General features: G+C 45.9%; 1 pseudogene; it reads right to left on the bottom strand.

Moving 5' to 3' along the window:
* Positions 1 to 923: 923 nt before the first annotated feature.
* On the bottom strand, positions 924 to 22,913 carry LOC148147698 (uncharacterized; annotated as a pseudogene).
* Positions 22,914 to 22,965: the final 52 nt, after the last annotated feature.

Genomic DNA, 22,965 nt, shown 5'->3' with positions numbered 1-22,965 from the left:
TAGGGGTCTGAGTCTGAGTCTATCGCTCTATGCACCATCCTGATGGCACCCTTCTAAAACTTCCTGCTTTGACCTACACAGGGTGGGGGTGGGGGGAGGGTGTGTGTGGGGCATCTGAAGTATCTGTAGTATATCGGTTGAGGGGGGTCCACCCAGGAATGGCTACAAATAACACCTACACTGACAGGACAAGCAGGTAACAGTTTGATTACCATGTAAATATATATGGGCTTTATAAAACAAGCTGTCCTCCAGGCCTAATACCATGGTGGCAGCCATGATACCATACAGAGAGAAAATGTAGTGTTTAGGCCATTTGAGAAGCCCCTCATTTACAGTCACTCAAATCGACTCAGCCACTGTCCATGGACGTATGATTGACACCGGCGTCTGAAGGAGCACCTACAATTGTCCCTTCCACCTGGGTCCAAGCTTGGGGGTGATCCCAGTCTTTGATCAGCACAAGGTCTTCCATCTGGGGATTCATTCTGGTTGCCTGAGTTTTGATCCGTCGCTTGTGATGGTTGTCCAAAGGATGCTTTACCTGTGAATGGAGAATCTTTAGTGACGATGTTAGCTGCTCAAAGTATCTTTGCATTTCCTCTCCCATAATAAAATCTACATGAGTGAGTGGGTCTGTGTCAGCATCCCAAGGGATCCTACTGGATCGGCCATAAATTATTTCTGCTGCCGACAGTCCAGTGGTCGGGTGTGGGGTGATCCTCCTGATGCAGGGTCAAAGGCAAGACCTTCAACCAGTTGGGGGTCTGTTTCAGACATTAACTTAGTTTGGTTTCAAGAGTCCATTTGCCCTTTCCACTATTCCTGCCACCTGTGGGTGGTAAACACAATGGAATTGCTGCTGGATACGCAGCACCTCACATAGCTCATTGTGGATTTTCCCGACAAAATGGGGGCCATTGTCTGAACTAAACTGCAGAGGAACTCCAACTCCTTATGATCTTGGTCAAGAGTAATGTTACTATCGTTGAGGCTTTATTATTGGTGGTTGTAAAGGCTTCAATCCATCTACTAAATACATCAACAAGACAATACTTATAGTAACGTACACACTGCAATTCAATGAAATCAAGCTGAATACACACATGAGCCATCAAGCAAGATGTTCTCCCTGTCATGCACCGCACCCTTAACAGGCATTATTTTGTTGACATTTTAGACATGATTTGAGGTGAAGGGTGGAAGGTATAGGGGAGATGTCAGGGGTGGGTTCTTTACCCAGAGAGTGGTGGGGGCATGGAATGCGCTGCCTGTGGGAGTGGTAGAGTCAGAATCTTTGGTGACCTTTAAGCGGCAATTGGATAGGTACATGGATGGGTGCTTAAGCTAGGACAAATGTTCGGCACAACATCGTGGGCCGAAGGGCCTGTTCTGTGCTGTATTGTTCTATGTCACTCATTTCCTTAAGACTGATCCCACAACTTCTATTTATCCGGCCTTGTCAGTGACAAATGTCTATCTCTGCCTCCTATAAGGTTGTTTGACGTCATCCCATCCTTTGCTTACCATTATCTGCTCCCTCCATCTGCGCTGCCCCTCACAGCATCTTATCACTAAGCCCTTTTATTTGGGGTTTGTTCCTGTGTCTCTGTACAAGTGGGGAAACAGATGTTTTTCCTGTTTGCCCATACATCCACCATTGTTCTGTAATCACGTCTCATGCTAACATACCATTTTCTTTAACGGATTATATGTTTCCTCATTTTTGCTAAGTCAGTTTTCGTCCGAAACAATACCAAACTAATGTGAATTCATTTACTCTGTATCAGAACTTATAATTGCAGAAATAACATTAATTCACCTATATTCCACAATTTCCCCTTTTACTTTTGATTACCCTTTGTTATCTTCTGCATTTTTGTCTCTCTTTTTTTTTTCTTTAAACATCGTTCCCAAAATTCGCAAGCATCATTTCAGAGATTTCATCCATCTTGGTTTCACTCATCTCCTCATTATTTAGCCGATAAAGTTCCTCTGTCTGATTCCCTCTTAGGGGCATCTGTTTCATCAAGGCTGTTTCAGTCAGTCTTCGGGTGAGCCCTCGTATACAGGGTATGACACAACAGCCAATGGCCACCAATACCCCGACTACTACTATCAGGGAAGTAAGGATAGAAACCACCACCCCCTTCCATTTTCCAAACCAGGATTCAAGCCATCCCGTGAGAGATGTGTCTACTTCCGAATTCTCAGCCAGTTCCTCTGCTAAAGTAGTCAATCCCCATCAGGCGCAGTATTATTAGGAATAAAGGTACAACAGCTTCCTCCTAACATCACACACACACACCCTTTTTCTGCTAATATCATATCAAGGGCTATTCTGTTCTCCCATGCCATCCTACTTGTCGCATCAAGCTGTTCTGATATTCCTTTAACCACATCTCTTGTATAATTTATAAATCGCTGTTGATTATAGAAAATGTAATTTATCCAATCTACATTTTTATTAATTGTTACCCACCAAAAGAGAGTTGACTCAAAACCTGCTGCAATCTGGTTACGAGCTTTGAATTCAGGTACTCCCCTAGGGACTCCTACCGAATCAAGATAAATCCTGTCATCAAAAGAAGTATCTAACAGTAATCTCTTACCCCTTCCCTTTTTCCCTACGATCTTCTCCTTCTCAAATGCCAAGGTAAATGGAATTGCCAATTGTACAATTGCACATATCCCTCTCCAATCCGGAGATAGTGTGGGTCTCAATATTTTTCCTCCACAGTACCACCACAGATCCGCTCGGGGAACCTTTAGTGCTGAGTAGTTCCCTCCCTTCTCTGTTTCGGTAACATTCTTAATCTCTGTACATAATTTCAGCTCCCCCAAATCTCTCGACCGACTTGTACCTCGCCTGCGCACACACGACGTGTGATTTCCAACTGCGGCGGAAAATGTGGGGGGAACTTTTACATCTTTCTTCTCCAAGGGAGGGAACATCAGAGATAGGGAGGTACAATTCCTATCATTCCATGCAGTCTCATCCTGGTACAGGGCTATCATACATTTCATGCCCTTCCTGTCTTGCTTCCACCTGAGCGGAAAGGGAACCACCTGGGCCACTGGCCTACCGGAGGCACATCCATAGCAATTGCTTTTGTTCAGACTTTTTACAGTATACTTTACCCATTCAACCCAGGCATTTGCATCCCCGTACCCAGTTTCTATCTCGATGGTCTGTTTCAAGTCTTTTACCTCTATAATTTTTACTACTTTAGGATCATCGGGAGGGGTGAAAGGTTGTATCTCATTACCCAGTAATTCTACCCGTTTTCCCTGTCCTACACTAATTCGAAAACAACAGCCCACGAACTCCTTCCCATTTGATTTCATTTCAATCCCAAATGTTTCATTTAATTGTATCTCATAAGTGCCCCCCCTCCCCCCCGCTCCAGAATTGCTTCGCGCCATGTGGTTTTCCTTATCGTTAAGTATATTGGGTTAACACTTCTTATCGAGACAATCGCGAGCTGGTCGGAAGGGGGCCCGGTGTACTGTGACAAGACCATAATACCAAGTACCATCCCCGAGGCCATCCCCATAGGACTTAAGATGTATCTCTGAGCTGCGGTACTGTCTCTGATTAACTACAGTCCCACAATTTACTAAACTGCATGCATCAGTGTCTATTACTTGTGGATTATCAGACTCAGGAACCATTAATAATACATATGAAAATGATATGTGACATAATCCTAATACCAAGAGGGCTATCATCATAACTCTAAACATTCCCAGTATTCTAATCATCATGCTGAAGCACAAAAAGGCTTAATATACAATCTTACAGAAATAATCCCGCGCTCGCGCCGCCACTGTATAGTCAGTTACTCAAAGTCTCTTTAGTCTGAGTTTTAGCGGGTCTTGCGTTGATTCGGCTGTCCAGACTTCTTCCTCAACTGGAGATTCCACTAGCCCTTTGATCCGAGTGTAATGAGTCCAGCCTTTTTCCGCCGTCCTTATTGCCGTTTCGGTAGTCAAAAGAGCCTGGTACGGCCCTTCCCAGTCCGGCTGCAATTTAGTCTCTGTCCATGATTTTACTAAGACCCAATCACCCGGCCGGATGGGGTGAACAGCGAATTCAAGGGGCGGAGTCTGTGCCAATAGGCCTTGTTTCCTGAGGAAAGACAAAGAGGAGGACAAGCCCAGTATATACTTCTTTAAAAACAAATCTTTAGTTTCGGGAATTGGTAATTCTCCATTTGTTCCCAGATAAGGTAATCCAAATAAAATTTAATAGGGGGATAGTCCTAAATCTTTCCTCCGCTAAGGGACAAGCCCAAAAGGCACCTTTTAAATCTATCACACTAAACCATCTGTGGTCATGAGGGATCTTACTTAATAACGTGTAGGGGTTTGGCACCACTGGGTGCCTGATCTGTACTATTCGATTTAATGTTCTCAAATCCTGCACTAATCGATAAGTTCCATCAGATTTCCGCACTGGTAGAATTGGGGTATTATAAGGAGACATACATGGCTCCAACAGTCCATCTCTAATCAGTCCCTCAATTACTGGCTGCAGTCCTCGTTTACCTTCTATGGAAATAGGGTATTGTCATTCACAGACAACGTCCCCTTTCTGTTTTAAATTTATTAAAAGGGGAGGGATCTGTAGTTTTCCACGATTTCCTTCTCTAGCCCATACAATAGGGTCTATCTTTCTCTCTGCATCCTCTGTCAACATTGCCAGTTGTACAACTAATTCTTTTTCCTAAATTCCAATCTCCAGTCCTAAAAGGATAATTAAGTCTCTCCCCAGTAAGTTACTTCCTATATCAGGGATATACAGCAGTTCCCCTGTGACCCTATCCTTAGGACCTTCTATCATCATAGGTTCAAATACTGGAACAGTAAATCCTTCCCCTTTCACCCCTGAAACAGTAATTGACCATGTCGACATTTCTACCCTCTTTGGTTTAAAATTCAGCGATGACCGTGTTGCCCCCGTATCTACTAGGAAGACTGCCTCCTCCCCACAGGGTCCCACCTTCAAGTTTATCAAGGGTTCCTGGTGGGCCCCCGAGGGCAGGAACCCCTGACACCCCTATTCTTCAACAAAGTTCATAAGCGGAATTGCCCTTTCTTCCCTTTGTAGATCAGGACACTCCTGCTTAAAATGCCCTATCTTTCCGCAATAATAGCATCCTGCCTGTGGAGACTTCCATCTCTGCCCCTGTCGCCCAAACCCTCTATCAAATGCTCCCCCTTGTCCTCTCCCTCTCCCTCTTCCTCTCTGTCCTACATGCTGCCACCCGCTGCTCCGGTTGCTCACTATTGGTTCCATTCTCCCCTTAATTACCTCATCAACCGTAGCTATCATCATTTTCGCCTTCTGTTCTTGTCTCTCATCCTCCCTCTTTACAAACACTTTCTGTGCCTCTCTCAACAATTCATCTAATGGTTTTTCACTCCATCCTTCTACCTTCTGTATCTTTCTCTGTATGTCTGGCCATGCTTTTGTCACAAAATGTACTTTCAAAAGACCCTGTGCCACTGGGTCCTCAGGGTTCATTCCAGAATATTTCCGCATTGAGTCCCTTAATCTTTGCAGGAAAGCTGAGGGAGTCTCATCTTTCTCCTGTCTAGCTTCAAAGACTTTAGTTAAATTCTGTGACTTTGGAACTGCCTCTCTTATTCCTTTTAGAATCAGGTCTTTCAATTCCCTCATTTCTTCTCTATGCTCCAGGTTTTGGTTTTCCCACTGGGGGTCTTTGAGGGGAAACTTCACCTCTCCCTGTCCAGCATCCCCATCTCCAATCGGGTGTTCCCTGTCCCATATTTTAATGGCAGCTCCCCGTATAAGTCCCCTTTCCTCCCCAGTAAATAGTATATTCAAAATAGACAGTAATTCAGCCCAGGTATACAGACTGGGCCCCAGAAATTGATCAATTTGTTCAGACAACCCCACCGGATCCTCAACCAGGACCTTCATTTCCTTTTTAAATGTTCTGACCTCCCCACTGGTGAGGGGGGGCACTTACAAACCCAATCTCTTTGTCCCCTATGGGTACCTCCCAAAAGGGATAAGTCGTCACGTTCTTCCCCTTTTTCTTTCTTTAAAGAAATATTGCAATATTTCTAGCTCCCCATAACATAGAACATAGAAGAATACAGCGCAGTACAGGCCCTTTGGCCCTCGATGTTGCGCCGATCCAAGCCCACCTAACCTATACTAACCCACTATCCTCCAGATACCTATCCAATGCCCGCTTAAATGCCCATAAAGAGGGAGAGTCCACCACTGCTGCTGGCAGGGCATTCCATGAACTTACGACTCGCTGAGTGAAGAACCTACCCCTAACTTCAGTCCTATATCTACCCCCCCTTAATTTAAAGCTATAAAATAATCAGAGCTGCCTTAAAAGAATTTGTCTACTCAAGTTTTTTAAAACTTGATAACTTCAAACACCAATTCATCAATTCATGCTTGACTAACCTTTAAAGCCTGTTCCTAACTTATAAATATATTTATATATTTACGTTCATTTCTTCAGTATTTAATAGTTAAAATGCAAAATGCATAGTTCCCAATTTTGCAATTCACTGTAATTACCCAGTTTTAGTCCTTTAATTTAGATCCAAAATTAGTTTTCTTAAATAGTCCTGACCAATCATTGCTCAATTACAATACTATAGGTCGTAAAATAATCAGAGCTGCCTTAAAAGAATTTGTCTACTCAAGTTTTTTAAAAAAAACTTCTAATGCATGAACAATGGCTGAATCCAAGGTCACATATTAACCATAGAATTTTGCTTTTACTACAATCTAATGTTGAACTGAAACTTCAACTGTCCTCCATAAATCGCTTTTATGTAAAGATAAAAGAGATTAGTTAGAAACTGATAGTAAGGCAGTCATGATCTGTAAAAAGAACAGGAGTTATCATTCTTTTTTTTCTTCATAATCTCGATAGAATCCTTAACCTTAAAAGAAATCATGTTAAGTTTCCATAATAAAAATCAGATTCAAAACAGTCTTGGAACTCAAGCTCCAGGGAATAAAACACAAACATTCAATCACCAACAAACAAATGTTCACTCAAACCAAATCACAAAGGGTTAAACTTCCTACCAGCTGTACAGCTCTTTTAATTCTCTCTCTCTCTCTCGCACATTGACATATAAATTCAGATATTCACAAACCCAGTCTTCGTCTGATCTGTACTTTGGCCAGAAGACAGCGGGACGAAGAATGGATTCCTTAGTCCATACAAAGCAACAATATTTAATCATCTTTCTCCCTTGTACAAGTATTATTTTGCCAATTCCACAACATCCTGCCCAAAGGACTTTCTGGAGGTATGTTGTAAGGGACCCCACCTCCATTTCCATTGCCTTTTCCTTACTTTGTTTTCCCGGAGGCTTTTTCCTTACCAACAGCACAATCCATATTGAGTTCCTTCGTTAGTCCCTTATTAACTACTAAAACTCAATCCCGGCCACCAAGGCAATACTTAAAAGTCAATTTTCTTACCTTGGTCTGTGCACAGAGTTGCCTGGCCCCTTTTTTCCGTATTGTCTATCAACCTCTTATCACTGTCTGATTCAGATGTCTCTCTTGTAGGATTCACACCAGTCACCCAAGGGAGCAGACCAAACCGGGACACGAGACCGCTCCTCAATGGGGAACGGGACGCGTCTTCCCAGTGTCCAAGGCCAGACACTCCCCCCGGTGATGGAAGAAAATCCCAGACGAGCCTCCAATTGTGAGAAACAAAAGCTCACTCACTTTAATAATTTCAGTCCGAGACTAAATATCTGAAACAGAGTCATTTATTTGTACACTTGCAAGTGGGTGCCATGTCTAATTGCCAGGTAAGGCAATGACAAATGCACAGTAAACCCTAACAAACTCTCGCAATTTATACAGTTTTTTTCCCATATGTTTTCCTTATTCCATTGTTTGTTCCCTGCTTCGCTTACGTCACTCATTTCCTTAAGACTGATCCCACAACTTCTGTTTATCCGGCCTTGTCAGTGACAAATGTCTATCTCTGCCTCCTATAAGGTTGTTTGACGTCATCCCATCCTTTGCTTACCATTATCTGTTCCCTCCATCTGCGCTGCCCCTCACAGCATCTTATCACTAAGCCCTTTTAATTGGGGTTTGTTCCTGTGTCTCTGTGCAAGTGGGGAAACAGATGTTTTTCCTGTTTACCCATACATCCACCATTGTTCTGTAATCACGTCTCTGCTAACATACCATTTTCTTTAACGGATTATATGTTTCCTCATTTTTGCTAAGTCAGTTTTCGTCCGAAACAATCCCAAACTAATGTGAATTCATTTACTCTGTATCAGAACGTATAATTGCAGAAATAACATTAATTCACCTATATCCCACACGTCCCCCTGTAAACACTGCACAGTGTTTGAGGTTGGTGGTTAATTTAGCACCTGCCGGTTCCCAGAGGACACCATAGAGTTTTTAGCTCCATCAGCTCTGGCACTGCCAATATCCATATTGTTCATTACATGGGCAGCACATTTGATTACGGCCAATTGCTTGAGGAGGAGGATGGCTTTAAGGAGATTTTGGACATAGTGAGTTCTGAATAGATGTCCCTGAGGATGTTAGAAATCCACATTTGACCATAGCTGGCCAAAGTTATGGGCCACGCCAAAAGCAAACTGCGGGTGTGTACAGATTTTCCTGTAGCCAGGATACAAGCCAGTGTTAGAGCAAAGAGTTCTGCTTTGAGCAGATACTGGGGGATTGAAGGAGGCAGATTCCAAGGTGGCGAAGGGTCATGATTGTGTATCCTAAATGGGATACTCCTAAGAGCGATAGAGGAACTACCATCCACATAGCGGGTAAAATCCGGTGTGGGTAATGGAGCATCTACAAGGTTTGGTCAAGGGCAGATCAAGTGGTTGCTCAAAAAGCAATCATTGGGTGTTCTGGGATCTCCTCTGGAGGGATACTCAGAAAGGTCACTGAGTTCACAGCTGAGCAGTAGAAGGTCAGAAGGGGGTCATTGAGAAGAGCTAACTCATAACAACTCAGTCAAGCCTGATAAGGTGTTGGGTCTGATGGGAGGTCAGAAGGACTACAATAGCATGTGATGAATAGACAGGGTTTTTGGAGAGTAATATTGGAAGCAGCTGTTACAAGGGAGTAGATAGCCGGGAGGAGAATTTGTGAGCAGGGTGGGAGGCCCATAGCGATAGAGTGAAGGAGAGTTGTGTATTAGGCCACTGTCTATGCCTGTGGGTTTGGGGTTAAAACAGCAGTTACACAGTCCTCTAGAATAGTGGTATACAGCTGGAAGGGCCTGTCATACAATTATCTTCAGAGTGTTGGGGCCGTTCTTAATTCAGTGAAAGCTGACTTTTGTTCTTCATTTAGGGTGAAGGTGTTTGAGCCAAAGTGGTTAACTATTTGGAGTGTAACATTACATTAGGGAGCCACTGTCAGCTGTAGTTAACTAGGCCTAAGGCAGCACACATTTGCTTGGCGCTTGTGGGCAGGGGGGGTCACGTAAATGGGTGCAAAATGCTCCAGGGTCAATCGTCTATCAGAAACACTCAGCAAGGTTCCCAGGAATGTGACAGTGCTGGGTGCGCTAAATCTTGCTGGCTGGTATGATATATCCTGAAGGGGTCATGCCCGAAACGTCGATTCTCCTGCTCCTTGGATGCTGCCTGACCTGCTGTGCTTTTCCAGCAACACATTTTCAGCTCTGATCTCCAGCATCTGCAGCTCTCACTTTCTTCTGGTATGAGATATCCCCAACAATGGAGGGCGTTCAGGAGATGGTTGGTATCTGATGTGAGCAGATTCCAAAGGGCTAGCTAGGAGCAAGTCATCAACATATTGGACAATGGTGACGCTGCCCGAGAGCTGAAGCTCCGAAAGCTGCCAGTGCAATACCTGGGAGAATAAAAGTGGGCGAATGGACAAATCCCCGAGGGAGGCACGTCCAAGTGTACTGCTGACCTTTGAAGGAGTAATGGAAAATTATCCATTTACTGTGAAATTTAAAAGAGAATGATTTGCCTAAATTCAATGCTGTACTGAGCTTTGTAAACGATGCTTTGATGAAGGTTTGCAGTTAGCTTATCTCTGTTTGAATTCTTTGAGGAGACAGTGAGGTCTGCAGATGCTGGATTTCAGAGCTGAAAATGTGTTGCTGGAACAGCGCAGCAGGTCAGGCAGCATCCAAGGAGCAGGAGAATCGACGTTTCGGGCATAAGCTCCTACATTCTCAAACAGACTTGCTACCACAGCCACATCTCCAAGATTTCAGTGAGTCCCTCTCTCACTGCACACCCCAAGTCATCTCCTCTGCACAGAAGCTCTTCAGCCACATTCTCAAACAGACTCGCTACCACAGCTACATCTCCCCAGCAGACAAGGGAGGCGCGGTAGTAGTTTGGCGCACCGACCTTTACACCGCTGAGGCCAAACGTCAGCTCGCAGATACCTCCTCCTACTGCCCCCTTGACCATGACCCCATCCCCCACCAGCAAACCATCATCTCCCAGACCATCCATAACCTCATCACCTCGGGGGATCTCCCATCCACCGCCTCCAACCTCATAGTCCCACAACCCCACACCGCCCGCTTCTACTTCCTGCCCAAAATCCACAAACCTGACTGTCCCAGCCGACGCATTGTCTCAGCCTGCTCCTGCCCCACTGAACTCATCTCTGCATACCTTGACACGATCCTGTCCCCCTTAGTCCAAGAACTCCCCACCTACGTTCGGGACACCACCCATGCCCTCCAGCTCCTCCATGATTTTCGCTTCCCCGATCCCCAACGCCTTATCTTCACCATGGACATCCAGTCCCTGTACACCTCCATCCCCCATCATGAAGGACTCAAAGCCCTCCGCTTCTTCCTTTCCCACCATACCAACCAGTACCCTTCCACTGACACCCTCCTTCGACTGACTGACCTGGTCCTCACCCTGAACAACCTCTCTTTCCAATCCTCCCACTTCCTCCAAACGAAAGGAGTAGCCATGGGCACCCACATGGGCCCCAGCTATGCCTGCCTCTTCGTAGGATATGTGGAACAGTCCATCTTCCGCAACTACACTGGCCCCACCCCCCATCTTTTCCTCTGCTACATCGATGACTGTATCGGCGCTGCCTCGTGCTCCCACGAGGAGGTTGAACAGTTCATCCACTTCACCAACACATTCCACCCCGACCTCAAATTCACCTGGACAGTCTCAGATTCCTCCCTCCCCTTCCTCAACCTTTCTATTTCTATCTCAGGCGACCGAATCAACACGGACATCTACTACAAACCGACCGACTCCCACAGCTACCTGGACTACACCTCCTCCCACCCTGCCCCCTGTAAAAGCGCCATCCCATTCTCCCAATTCCTTCGTCTCCGCCGCATCTGCTCCCAGGAGGACCAGTTCCAAAAACGTACAACCCAGATGGCCTCCTTCTTCAAGGACCGCAATATCCCCCCCGACGTGGTCGACGATGCCCTCCACCGCATCTCTTCCACTTCCCGCTCCTCCGCCCTTGAGCCCCGCCCCTCCAACCGCCACCAGGACAGAACCCCACTGGTCCTCACCTACCACCCCACCAACCTCCATGTACAACGTATCATCCGCCGTCATTTCCGCCACCTCCAAACGAACCCCACCACCAAGGATATATTTCCCTCCCCTCCCCTATCAACATTCCGTAAAGATCACTCCCTCCGTGACTCCCTCGTCAGATCCACACCCCCCACCAACCCAACCTCCACTCCCGGCACCTTCCCCTGCAACCGCAGGAGGTGCAAGACTTGCGCCCACACCTCCCCCCCTCACCTCCCTCCAAGGCCCCAAAGGAAACTTCCATATCCGCCACAGATTCACCTGCACCTCCACACACATCATCTATTGCATCCTCTGCACCCGATGTGGCCTCCTCTATATTGGGAAGACAGGCCGCCTACTTGCGGAGCGTTTCAGAGAACACCTCTGGGACACCTGGACCAACCAACCCAACCACCCTGTGGCTCAACACTTCAACTCCCCCTCCCACTCCACCAAGTTTTATTCAGCAAGTACAAGTTTTTTTTGGAGAATCACTTAATACTCTTCACGAGGCTTGCTGAGCCATGTCAAGAGATGTCCTTCGATTAAAGGAAAAGTCCTCCCTTTAAAACAGGATTTTACATCACAGTCGAGTCAGTCAGTCAGGTCAGTCATAAATGCAATACACCACCCACTGCCATTCTCCCATAGTCACATGATATCCTAAAACACATGAAGTCATTTCTGGAAATAATCTAATGTGTGATTAGATTATTCTTCAAGCAGTGCGTGATTAGGTTATTCCTTAAACAACAGTATTTACAGAGTATTATTAAATTGTTGCATCCTGCCTGCAAGGCAGAAAACACACTCCCCTGAAGATCAAATTTCTTAATGTCAGCAGAACAAATTAAGCCTTTAACATCTTAGTGGGGCAAGGTTGGATGTGAACCTCCTGTCTATGGATTTAATCCCAGCTTCTAGATTACTAGCCCAGTGACATTAGCACTACCTCTTCTCCATAACAACTCCAATTAACTAAAGGGGGCTCCCATGATACAATAGGTCTCTATGTTCAGAAAATGGCTCAAAAGACTAATATCAAAAGCATCCAAAATACTCCTTAAGCAAAGACAGGAAAGAAAATGCAGACATGGAGACTCAGACTCTGACCCATTAAGACCAGGCCTGAGTGCAACTGACCCTACATATTAATATTTATAAATGACATGGATGAGGAGGTTGAGGGTTGAGGGTTGAGGGTTGGGTTAGTAAATGTGCAGATGACAAAGGTTCGAGGTGCCGATGATAGTATAGAGGGCTACTGCAGGCTGCAGCGTGACAAACAGGATGCAGAGCTGGGCTGAGAAATGGCAGATGGAGTTCAACCTGGATAAATACGAAGTGACGCATTTTGGAAGGTCGAATTTGAATGTTGAATATAGGATTAAAGACAGCATTTTTGGCAATGTGGAGGATCAGAGGGATCTTGGTGTTCAAGTACACAGATCCCTCAAAGTTGCCACCCAAGTGGATAGGGTTGTTAAGAAAGCATATGGCGATTTGGCTTTCATTAACAGGATGGGCGGCACGGTGGCAAAGTGGTTAGCACTGCTACCTCACGGTGCCAGAGACCCGGGTTCAATTCCTGCCTCAGGCGACTGACTGTGTGGAGTTTGCACATTCTCCCCGTGTCTGCGTGGGTTTCCTCCGGGTGCTCCAGTTTCCTCCCACAGTCCAAAAATGTGCAGGTTAGGTGAATTGGCCATGCTAAATTGCCCGTAGTGTTAGGTGAAGGGGAAAATGTAAGGGAATGGGTCTGGGCGGGTTACGCTTCGGCGGGTCGGTGTGGACTTGTTGGGCCGAAGGGCCTGTTTCCATACTGTAAGTAATCTAATCTAATATAAAACAGGAGGATTGAGTTTAAGAACTGTGAGGTTTTACTGCAGCTCTACAGGTCCCTGGTGAGACCACACTTGGAATATTATGTCCTGTTCTGATCACCCTATTACTGGAAAGAGAGGCGCTATGGAGAGGGTGCAAAGAAGATTTACCAGGATGCGGCCTGGACTGGAGGGCTTGCCTTATGAAGAGAGGTTTGACTAAGCTCGGACTTTTCTCGATGGAGAGGAGGAGGAAGAGAGGAGACCTGATCGAGTTGCACAAAATAATGAAAGGCATGGATAGAATCAATAGCCAGAGACTTTTCCCCAGGGCAGGATTGACTGGCACAAGTGGTCATAGTTTTTAAGATATTGGGAGAAAGGTATAGACCAGATGTCAGAGGAAGGTTCTTCACACAGAATTATGAATGCATGGAATGCATTGCCAGTGGTAGTCATGGAAGCTGAGTCACTGGGGACATTCAAGTGACTGCTGGACATGCGCATTAGGATTATCCTCAGCACAACATTGTGGGCCAAAGGGCCTGTTCTGTGCTGTACTTTATGTTCTATTTCTATGTTAGGAAAAAAAGGTAGTGCGCTTCCTGCGAGATACTCACCACTCCAAGAAATTAACCTGGGTGAATCAGTTGTAAAAAACTGAATCAGAGTCACCTTACAGTCATTTTCAAAAGGGGAGCTAACTTCTTGGATCTCCATTTCCCACTGTAGATCCTTTAGTGTGGTAGGTGTGTCAACAACCCAGCACCAGGTGGTTTGCTCCATTACTCTGCCCACTGGGAGATGTGACACTTATCAAATAACTATATACTTCATGGGCTGGATTGCAGCAAACAAGCTTCTTTTAAAATAGTCTTCAACTTCTGTTCCATCGACAAAGTGCACTTTTTTGTTTGGGGGCAAGGGGTGGTCAGAGGAAGGTGGGAGAGAAATTTTTAAATAGTCTTGGGCCACAAATCATTGCCCTGCTGCAGTGGGGATGCAGACTTCACCACCAAGAACTGGTCTCAGCAGGTGACATTATACTGGACAACACCACTGATCCCAACCAGTCCTACATGGTAGGCAAAAGTGGGTACTGTAGATGCTGGAGATTAGAGTGATGCTGAAAAAGCACAGGTCAGGCAGCATCTGAGGAGCAAGAAAATCAACATTTCGGGCAAAAGTCCTTCATCAGTCCTACAAGGTTAAGAGTTAGAGAAGCCATTTTAATATCTCAGATCTGATCGAATTTCCTCAGTGGGACTGGACCCTGGTTGCCCTGTCAACCACCTTTTTATTCTTTAATAGAAAAGGGTTTTTTAAAGGGTGGATCACATACGTGGGACTTAGAATTGGGATCGGATTTCTCTATAATCGGATTTCCTCTCCAGACGTCCCCAACAGAACCCTTCCACTGACACTCTCATTCGTTTGGCCAAACTGGTCCTCACCCTTAACAATTTCTCCTTTGAATCCTCCCACTTCCTCCAGACCAAAGGGGTAGCCATGGGCACACGTATGGGCCCCAGCTATGCCTGTCTCTTTGTTGGCTACGTAGAACAGTTGATCTTCCGTAATTACACCGGCACCACTCCCCACCTCTTCCTCCGCTACATTGATGACTGCATTGGCGCCACCTCGTGCTCCCGTGAGGAGGTTGAGCAATTCATCAACTTCACCAACACATTCTACCCTGACCTTAAATTTACCTGGACCATCTCTGACACCTCCCTCCCCTTCCTGGACCTCTCCATCTCCATTAGTGAAGACCGACTTGACACTGACATTTTTTACAAACCCACCGACTCCCACAGCTACCTGGATTACACCTCTTCCCACCCTATCTCTTGCAAAAATGCCATCCCATATTCCCAATTCCTCCGCCTCCGCTGTATCTGCTCCCAGGAGGACCAGTTCCACCACAGAACACACTAGATGGCCTCCTTCTTTAGAGACCGCAATTTCCCTTCCCACGTGGTTAAAGGTGCCCTCCAACACATCTCGTCCACATCCCGCACCTCCGCCCTCAGACCCCACCCCTCCAACCGTAACAAGGACAGAACGTCCCTGGTGCTCACCTTCCACCCTACAAACCTCCGCAAAAACCAAATCATCTGCCGACATTTCCGCCACCTCCAAAAAGACCCCACCACCAGGGATATATTTCCCTCCCCACCCCTTTCCGCCTTCCGCAAAGACCGTTCCCTCCGTGACTACCTGGTCAGGTCCACGCCCCCCTACGACCCACCCTCCCATCCTGGCACCTTCCCCTGCCACCGCAGGAACTGTAAAACCTGTGCCCACACCTCCTCCCTCACCTCCATCCAAGGCCCGAAAGGAGCCTTCCATATCCATCAAAATTTTACCTGCACATCCACTAATATCATTTATTGTATCCGTTGCTCCCGATGCGGTCTCCTCTACATTGGGGAGACTGGGCGCCTCCGAGCAGAGCGCTTTAGGGAACATCTCCGAGACACCCACACCAATCAACCAAACCGCCCCGTGGCCCAACATTTCAACTCCCCCTCTCACTCTGCCGAGGACATGGAGGTCCTGGGCCTCCTTCACCGCCACTCCCTCACCACCAGACGCCTGGAGGAAGAACGCCTCATCTTCCACCTCGGAACACTTCAGCCCAAGGGCATCAATGTGGATTTCAACAGCTTCCTCATTTCCTCTTCCCCCACCTCATCCTAGTTTCAAACTTCCAGTCCCCTTGACTTGTCCGGACTTGTCCGACCTGCCTAGCTCCTTTTCCACCTATCCACTCCACCCTCTCCTCCCTGACCTATCACCTTCATCTCCTCCCCCACTCACCCATTGTACTCTATGCTACTCTATCCCCACCCCCACCCTCCTCTAGCTTATCTCTCCACGCTTCAGGCTCTCTGCCTTTATTCCTGATGAAGGGCTTTTGCCCGAAACGTCGATTTTGCTGGAGCTCCTCGATGCTGCCTGAACTGCTGTGCTCTTCCAGCACCATTGATCCAGAATCTATGTCAGAGGACAGTCAACCACATTGCTGTGAACACACAGATCAGACCAAATAAAGGCATGCCCTCTTTTAAAAAGGGTCATTGGTGAACCAGATGGGTCTTTTCACTTAAAAATGAAGCATTCAGGGCATCATTGAGGATTAACTTGCAATTTCCACCAGCTGCCATGGTCATGTTTGAACCAGTGTCCCCAGACAAAAACCTTGAGCTACATTAATGTCTAAATTCCACCTCGACTAATGAACCAAATCCTGCAACTTATTCTAAAAGTGAAAGACTTAACAGCAATCTAAGTTTGTTCAATGTATCTTTTCAGATGCATGACACGAATCTTTTCCTATAGACTGTGTCTTATGATTCTGCTCCATAACTACCTGATGAAGGAGCAGCATCCAAAAGCTGCAACTACTAATAAGTCTGTTGGGCTATAAACCTAGTGTTGTCTGATTTTTAATCAGTCTAGCTGCCACGATAACATTCAAATGTTTGTGATGTTGGAATAAGATTGAATGGACAAACATTATCTTATGTAGCTCACTTTAAAACCCCAGATTTTCTTAATATAACGAGGACAGAATAGTATCACATCCCAGGATGAGAAAAGGTCCTGTCTCCCCAGCCTTTTGTTCTTGCTTGTGGCCAGTTTTTAGTCACCAACACAATTGTTGGAGAAATATTATTTCAAATCAGAGTACTAAACTCCACGAGTTGCAGTAAAACCAAGCTTTTGTAAAGAAAAGGTGGTTCATTATTAAACTGGAGGATCAGACTGTTCAAGTAAGTGGGCGGGATCTCTTGTTGAGTTTTTAAAAACTGCCCTAAGTTCAGTTAACTACAGCATTATTGGGGTCACATGAAGAGCCTCTATATCAATAGAAGCCTTTGAAATATTCACTCAAGTTATGGTCACTTCAATGTAGATAATATTAAAACTACTTATCACAAGTTTCTTCTTCCCCCCAGGTTGTCACGTTAAAGTAGAATCAATTCAGTGAATTTCTCAACTTCCCAACAGTTTCAATATTTTCCCTCCCACTCAAGTCATACAGGACTATAGCAACCACGAGGCCATTCAGCCCCTCGGCTTTGTCTTTGACAAGGGTGTCCCACTGCGGACCTGCCCCTGAAAAGTTTAACGGCTTCAAGGCAGTTCCTGGTTCCTTTCTCAGATATTTTTGACCTTTCTCCTGGCAGTGTCCTGTTTTATTGCAGTCAGAGTCGTTTAAATGGGGATTTGTTTCCCCATGTCTGACCGCAGAGAGTACTCGTTTTGGGGGATTTTTCAGGGGGTTAGCCCCCAAACTCCTCCACCTCCAGCCCCCCCCCCCACCTCCAGCACCTCCCCCCCCCCACCTTCCCCCCTCCCCCCATCTCCCCGTCCTCCACCTTCCCCCCAATCCCCCCCTCCACCTTCCCCCTCCCCCCTCCCCCCCCCCCCTCCCCACACCTGTCCTATTGCACAGCATTATCACATTGCAAAATGCAATAAATTTCTGACAGATCTTGCAACTCAATTCTGGACATCCATGAGGTGCTGTTGGCCATCAATCAAATTGTACCCTAAGGCAATCTGTAATTGCATGGCTCAGCATACTCATCAAGCCAAGAGATCGAACAATTAAGAGGTTCAATGGAGCAACACTGGGCACACCTACAAATGATGTGTCAGCATGATGAAGTGACAAAATACAGTTATTTGCTAACAGCAGATAGTCATACAGATATACAGTATGGAAACAGACCCTTCAGTCTAATTTACCCATGTCAACCAGATATCCTAATCTAATCTAGTCCCATTTGCCAGCACTTGCTCATATTCCTCTAAACCCTTTCTGTTCATATACCCATCCAGATGCCTTTTGAATGTCATTGTATCAACCTCCACTACTTCCTCTGGCAGCTCATTCCATGCACACAACACCCTGTGTGTGAAAAAATTGCCCCTTATACCCCTTTTAAATCTTTCCCCTCTCACCTTAAACCTCACCCTCTGGTTCTGGACCCACCCTGGGGAAAAGACCATATCGATTTACTCTTTCCAAGTCCCTCATGGTTTTATAAGGGCACCCCTCAGCCTCTGACACTCCAGGGAAAACAGTCCCAGCCTATTCAGCCTTTCCCTGTAGCTCAAACCCTGCAATCCTAGCAACAACCTGACTGTGTGGAGTGTGGGTGGCACGGTGGCACAGTGGTTAGCACTGCTGCCTCACAGCGCCTGAGACCTGGGTTCAATTCCTGCCTCAGGCGACTGACTGTGTGGAGTTTGCACGTTCTCCCCGTGTCTGCGTGGGTTTCCTCCGGGTGCTCCGGTTTCCTCCCACAGTCCAAAGATGTGCAGGTCAGGTGAATTGGCCATACTAAATTGCCCGTAGTGTTAGGTAAGGGGTAAATGTAGGTGTATGGGTGGGTTTCGCTTCGGCGGGTCGGTGTGGACTTGTTGGGCCGAAGGGCCTGTTTCCACACTGTAATATAATCTAATCTAATGTAATCTAATCTAAATGTTTTCTGAACCCTTTCAAGTTTCACAACATCCTTCTGATAGGAGGGAGACCAGAATTGCACACAATGATAGATAGGGCCAAGTGATTTCGCAACCAACAGTTCAGACCTAAGCTCTACAATTTGCTGTGTCTGGTCGTGAATAGAGGCAGACAATTAAACAACTCCCTGGAGGAGAAGGCTGTACAAATATCTCCATCCTCAATTATGGAGGACCTTAGCACATTAGTGCAAAGATAAGGCTAAGCATTTATGACAGTCTGCATTGAGAAGTACCGAGTGAAAGGGTTTAGAGGGGGTGATTTCTTGGAATTTAATCCAGCAAAGTTTTGTTTGTAGTAACATGTAGAAGGCTCAATTTAGGACAGCACAGTGCTGGATCTGATTCTGGGGAAAGAAGCTGGATGAGTGTTTAATATAGCAGTGGGGGAACATTTTCGTGATAGTGAAAACAACATGGTTCAAATTACTTAAGGACAAGTGAAAAGGTGGCTTGCAAAAAACACTTTGGATGGGGGGAAGGCATAATTTATTAAAATAAAGCAGGAACTGGCCAAAGCTGACTGGGAACAGTTCCTTGCAAATAATTCTATAGTGGAGCAGTGGGGGCATCCCAGGTTGCTGCAGGAGGAAGGGCAGGAAATTGCAGGAGCTCTGACAAAAAATTTTAATTCCTCTCTGGCCTTAGGTGAAGTACCAGAGGACTGGAGAATGACTAATGCAAGTCAGGAAAAGGAACAACTGGCAAATGGTAGCCTCTTAAAAGTGCAATTTGAAGAGTCAAGGGACAGTATGTCCCTGTTAGGGTAAAGAGAAAAGCTGACAGGTATAAGGATCCCTCGCTGACGATGGATATTGTAGGCTAGTCAGTAAAAAGAAGCAGCTATCGGGCTCAAATGAATCCCTCGATGACTTTAAATAGTGTAGCAGCACACTTAGAGTCACAGAGATGTACAGCATGGAAACAGACACTTCAGTCCAACTAGTCCATGCTGACCAGATCTCCTAAATGAATCTAGTCCCATTTACTAGCAATTGATCCAAACCACTCCAAGCCCTTCCTGTTCATGTACCCATCCAGCCGCCTTTTAAATATTGTAATTATTCCAGTCTCCATCACTTCTTCTGGCAGTTCATTCTATTTACTCATCACCCTTTGTGTGAAAAAGTTGCCCCTTAGGTTATTTTTAAATCTTTCCCCTCTCATCCTCAACCTATGCACTCTAGTTCTGGAGATTACTTACAGTGTGGAAACAGGCCCTTTGGCCCAACAAGTCCACACCGACCTGCTGAAGCGCAAATCGCCCAGACCCATTCCCCTACATTTACTCTTTCACCTAACACTACGGGCAATTTAGCCTCGCCAATTCACCTAATCTGCACATTTTTGGATTGTGGGAGGAAACCGGAGCACCCGGAAGAAACCCACACAGACACGGGGAGAATATGCAAACTCCACACAGAGAGTCGCCTGATGCGGGAATTGAACCCGGGTCTCTGGCGCTGTGAGGCAGCAGTGCTAACCACTGTGCCACCGTGCCGCCCACAAGTCCCCCAACCCAGGGAAAAAACAATGACTGCAGATGCTGGAAACCAGATTCGAGTGGTGCTGGAAGAGCACAGCAGTTCAGGCAGCATCTGAGGAGCAGTAAAATCGTGACGTCACGGTGTGAACCCAGGGAAAAAGCCTTGTCAATTTTCCCCATCCATGCCCCTCATGATTTTATAAACTTCTATTTTATAATCCTCAGCCTCCGATGCTCCAAGGAAAACAGCCCCAACCTATTCAGCTTCTGCCTATAGCTCAAACCCTCCAACCATGGCAACATTCCTGTAAATATTTTCTGAACCTTTTCAAGTTACAGAACATCCTTCCAAAGGAGGGAGACCACAATTACACACAATACTTCAAAAGTAGCCTAACCAATGTTCTGTACAGCCACAGCATGACCTCTCAACTCCTATACTCAAAGCTTTGACCAATAAAGAAAGCATTTCAAACACCTTCTTCACTATCCTATCTACCTGAAACTCCACTTTTAAGGAACTATGAACCTGCACTCCAAGGTTTCTTTGTTGAGCAACACTCTCCTGGACCTTACCCTTAAGTGTATAAGTCTTTCCCTAATTTGCCTTTCCAAAATTCAGCATCTCACATTTATCTAAATTTAACTCCATCTGCCACTCCTTGGCCCATCTGATCAAGATCCTGTTGTACTCTAGCTAACTTCTTTGCTGTCCACCACTTCATCTTGGTGTCACTAAATCATTTACAGGTTTACAAATGATGAAAAGTAGTGGACCCAGCACCAATAGTTTTGGCACAACATTGCTAACAGGTCTAGATGGGCTTCAGTTTGGCTTCACAGGTCAGCGTGACATCGAAGGCCAAAGGGCCTATACTGCACTGTAATGTTCTATGTGCTATAGGGTCACCGTCACAGCGCTAGCTCCAAGATATTTGCAGAATTCACCAACTTTTATACACATGGCAGGTGACTTTGGCACTATCGGATCCATTATACAAAATGGCACAGGAACAGAGCCCACCAAGACTGCGCTGATTCCTACTCTTTTTGTTTAAGACATGCTACTTGTTGCCCTAATGTGGTTTCTGTCCTCCTGTTCCATTTCCTGTTCAGGAAATCAAGATGCACCTTAAATGTTTCTAACATGACTGCTTTCACTGTTTGGGCAAGCAATCCATTGCAGTAATCGATTTTAGTAACATTCCATACCCCAAATGGGTTCCCTTGTTCATTGATACAAGTGAGAATGCCTCTCCTGCAGAAATGATTGACCTGTTTACGTCTACCCAGCCTTCAAATCTCGACCCTCCCTTTGGTACCCTGGTTGGAGAGAAGTGGACATAGCTGAAAATGTGTTGCTGGAAAAGCGCAGCAGGTCAGGCAGCATCCAAGGAGCAGGAGAATTAACGTTTCAGGCATGAGCCCTTCTTCAGAAGGTGGTGCTCCTTGGATGCTGCCTGACCTGCTGCGCTTTTCCAGCAACACATTTTCAGCTCTGATCTCTAGCATCTGCAGTCCTCACTTTCTCCTAGGAGAAGTAGACATATCCCTGTTAAGCCCATCATAATACTACTAATCTCCCTTGGTAACCCCATTCTGTCATCTTACCGGAGGCAAGTTTAGAGACACACGGTGTATCGATAGCAGAGCCGGCAATACAGAAGTACAGATTAAAGTTTTTAATCAGTCCTTCTTAGTCCTTTTCCTCTTTCTTCCCTTGGTGCATCTTCCACCGTTTACAGTCGCTCAGGTGAATCCAGCAATCTTTTCCCTTGACTTTCACTGAGGTGGGCATTCGAATCAACACCTAGAATGGTCCTTTCCAGTGGGGTCCCAGCTTCGGATTAGGATCCATTCGCCAGTCTTTACTCCTTTCTAGTCACTGTCGCGATCAGGGGGTGGTTTGGTGGTTTCCTTCACCTGTGAGTGGAGAGACTTTAGAGACATCGTTAGTTGTTTGAAATAACACTGCATTTCATCCCCCATTACATACAGATCAACCTGGGGTGGTGGAGCCTCGTTGCTGTTCCATGAAGTTCGTCCAGGTTGGCCACATATTATTTCAGCTGCTGTGAAACCAGTACCGATTTGGGGAGTAATGCGCATGTGGTACAGGGCGAGGGGGCAGAACCTTTAGCCAATTCAGTCCTGTTTCTAGAATGAGTTTAGCAAATTTGTCCTTCAGAATTCCACTTGCACGTTCCACTATTCCCGCTGCCTTTGGATGATATACACAATAGAACTGCTGGTCAATGTTGAGGAAGGTACACAGTTCTTGGTTAATCTTTCCATTATCAGGTGATCATCACTGAGGCATGCCAAAGCAGGAGATTATTTATTTTAGGAGAATTTGGGTCCCTTTAGATGTTTGTTATTAGTTGTTGGGAAAACCTGTATCCATTTGCTGAATGTATCTATGATGACAAGGCAATATTTGTACCATTGCACTCGTGGTAATTCTCTCAAGTCCAGTTGTAAAGTGTTGAAGGGGCCACTTGGGACTGGAGTTCTTTGGTACATCGAATCGGTTTCCCTGGGTTA

Source organism: Chiloscyllium plagiosum, unplaced genomic scaffold, assembly GCF_037043375.1.
Source record: "Chiloscyllium plagiosum isolate Xiang-an unplaced genomic scaffold, Cpla_swu_hap1 HiC_scaffold_15, whole genome shotgun sequence".
NCBI lineage: Eukaryota > Metazoa > Chordata > Chondrichthyes > Orectolobiformes > Hemiscylliidae > Chiloscyllium > Chiloscyllium plagiosum.
Note: the sequence above shows the minus strand (reverse complement) of the source record. Positions and strands in the feature narration are given on the sequence as shown.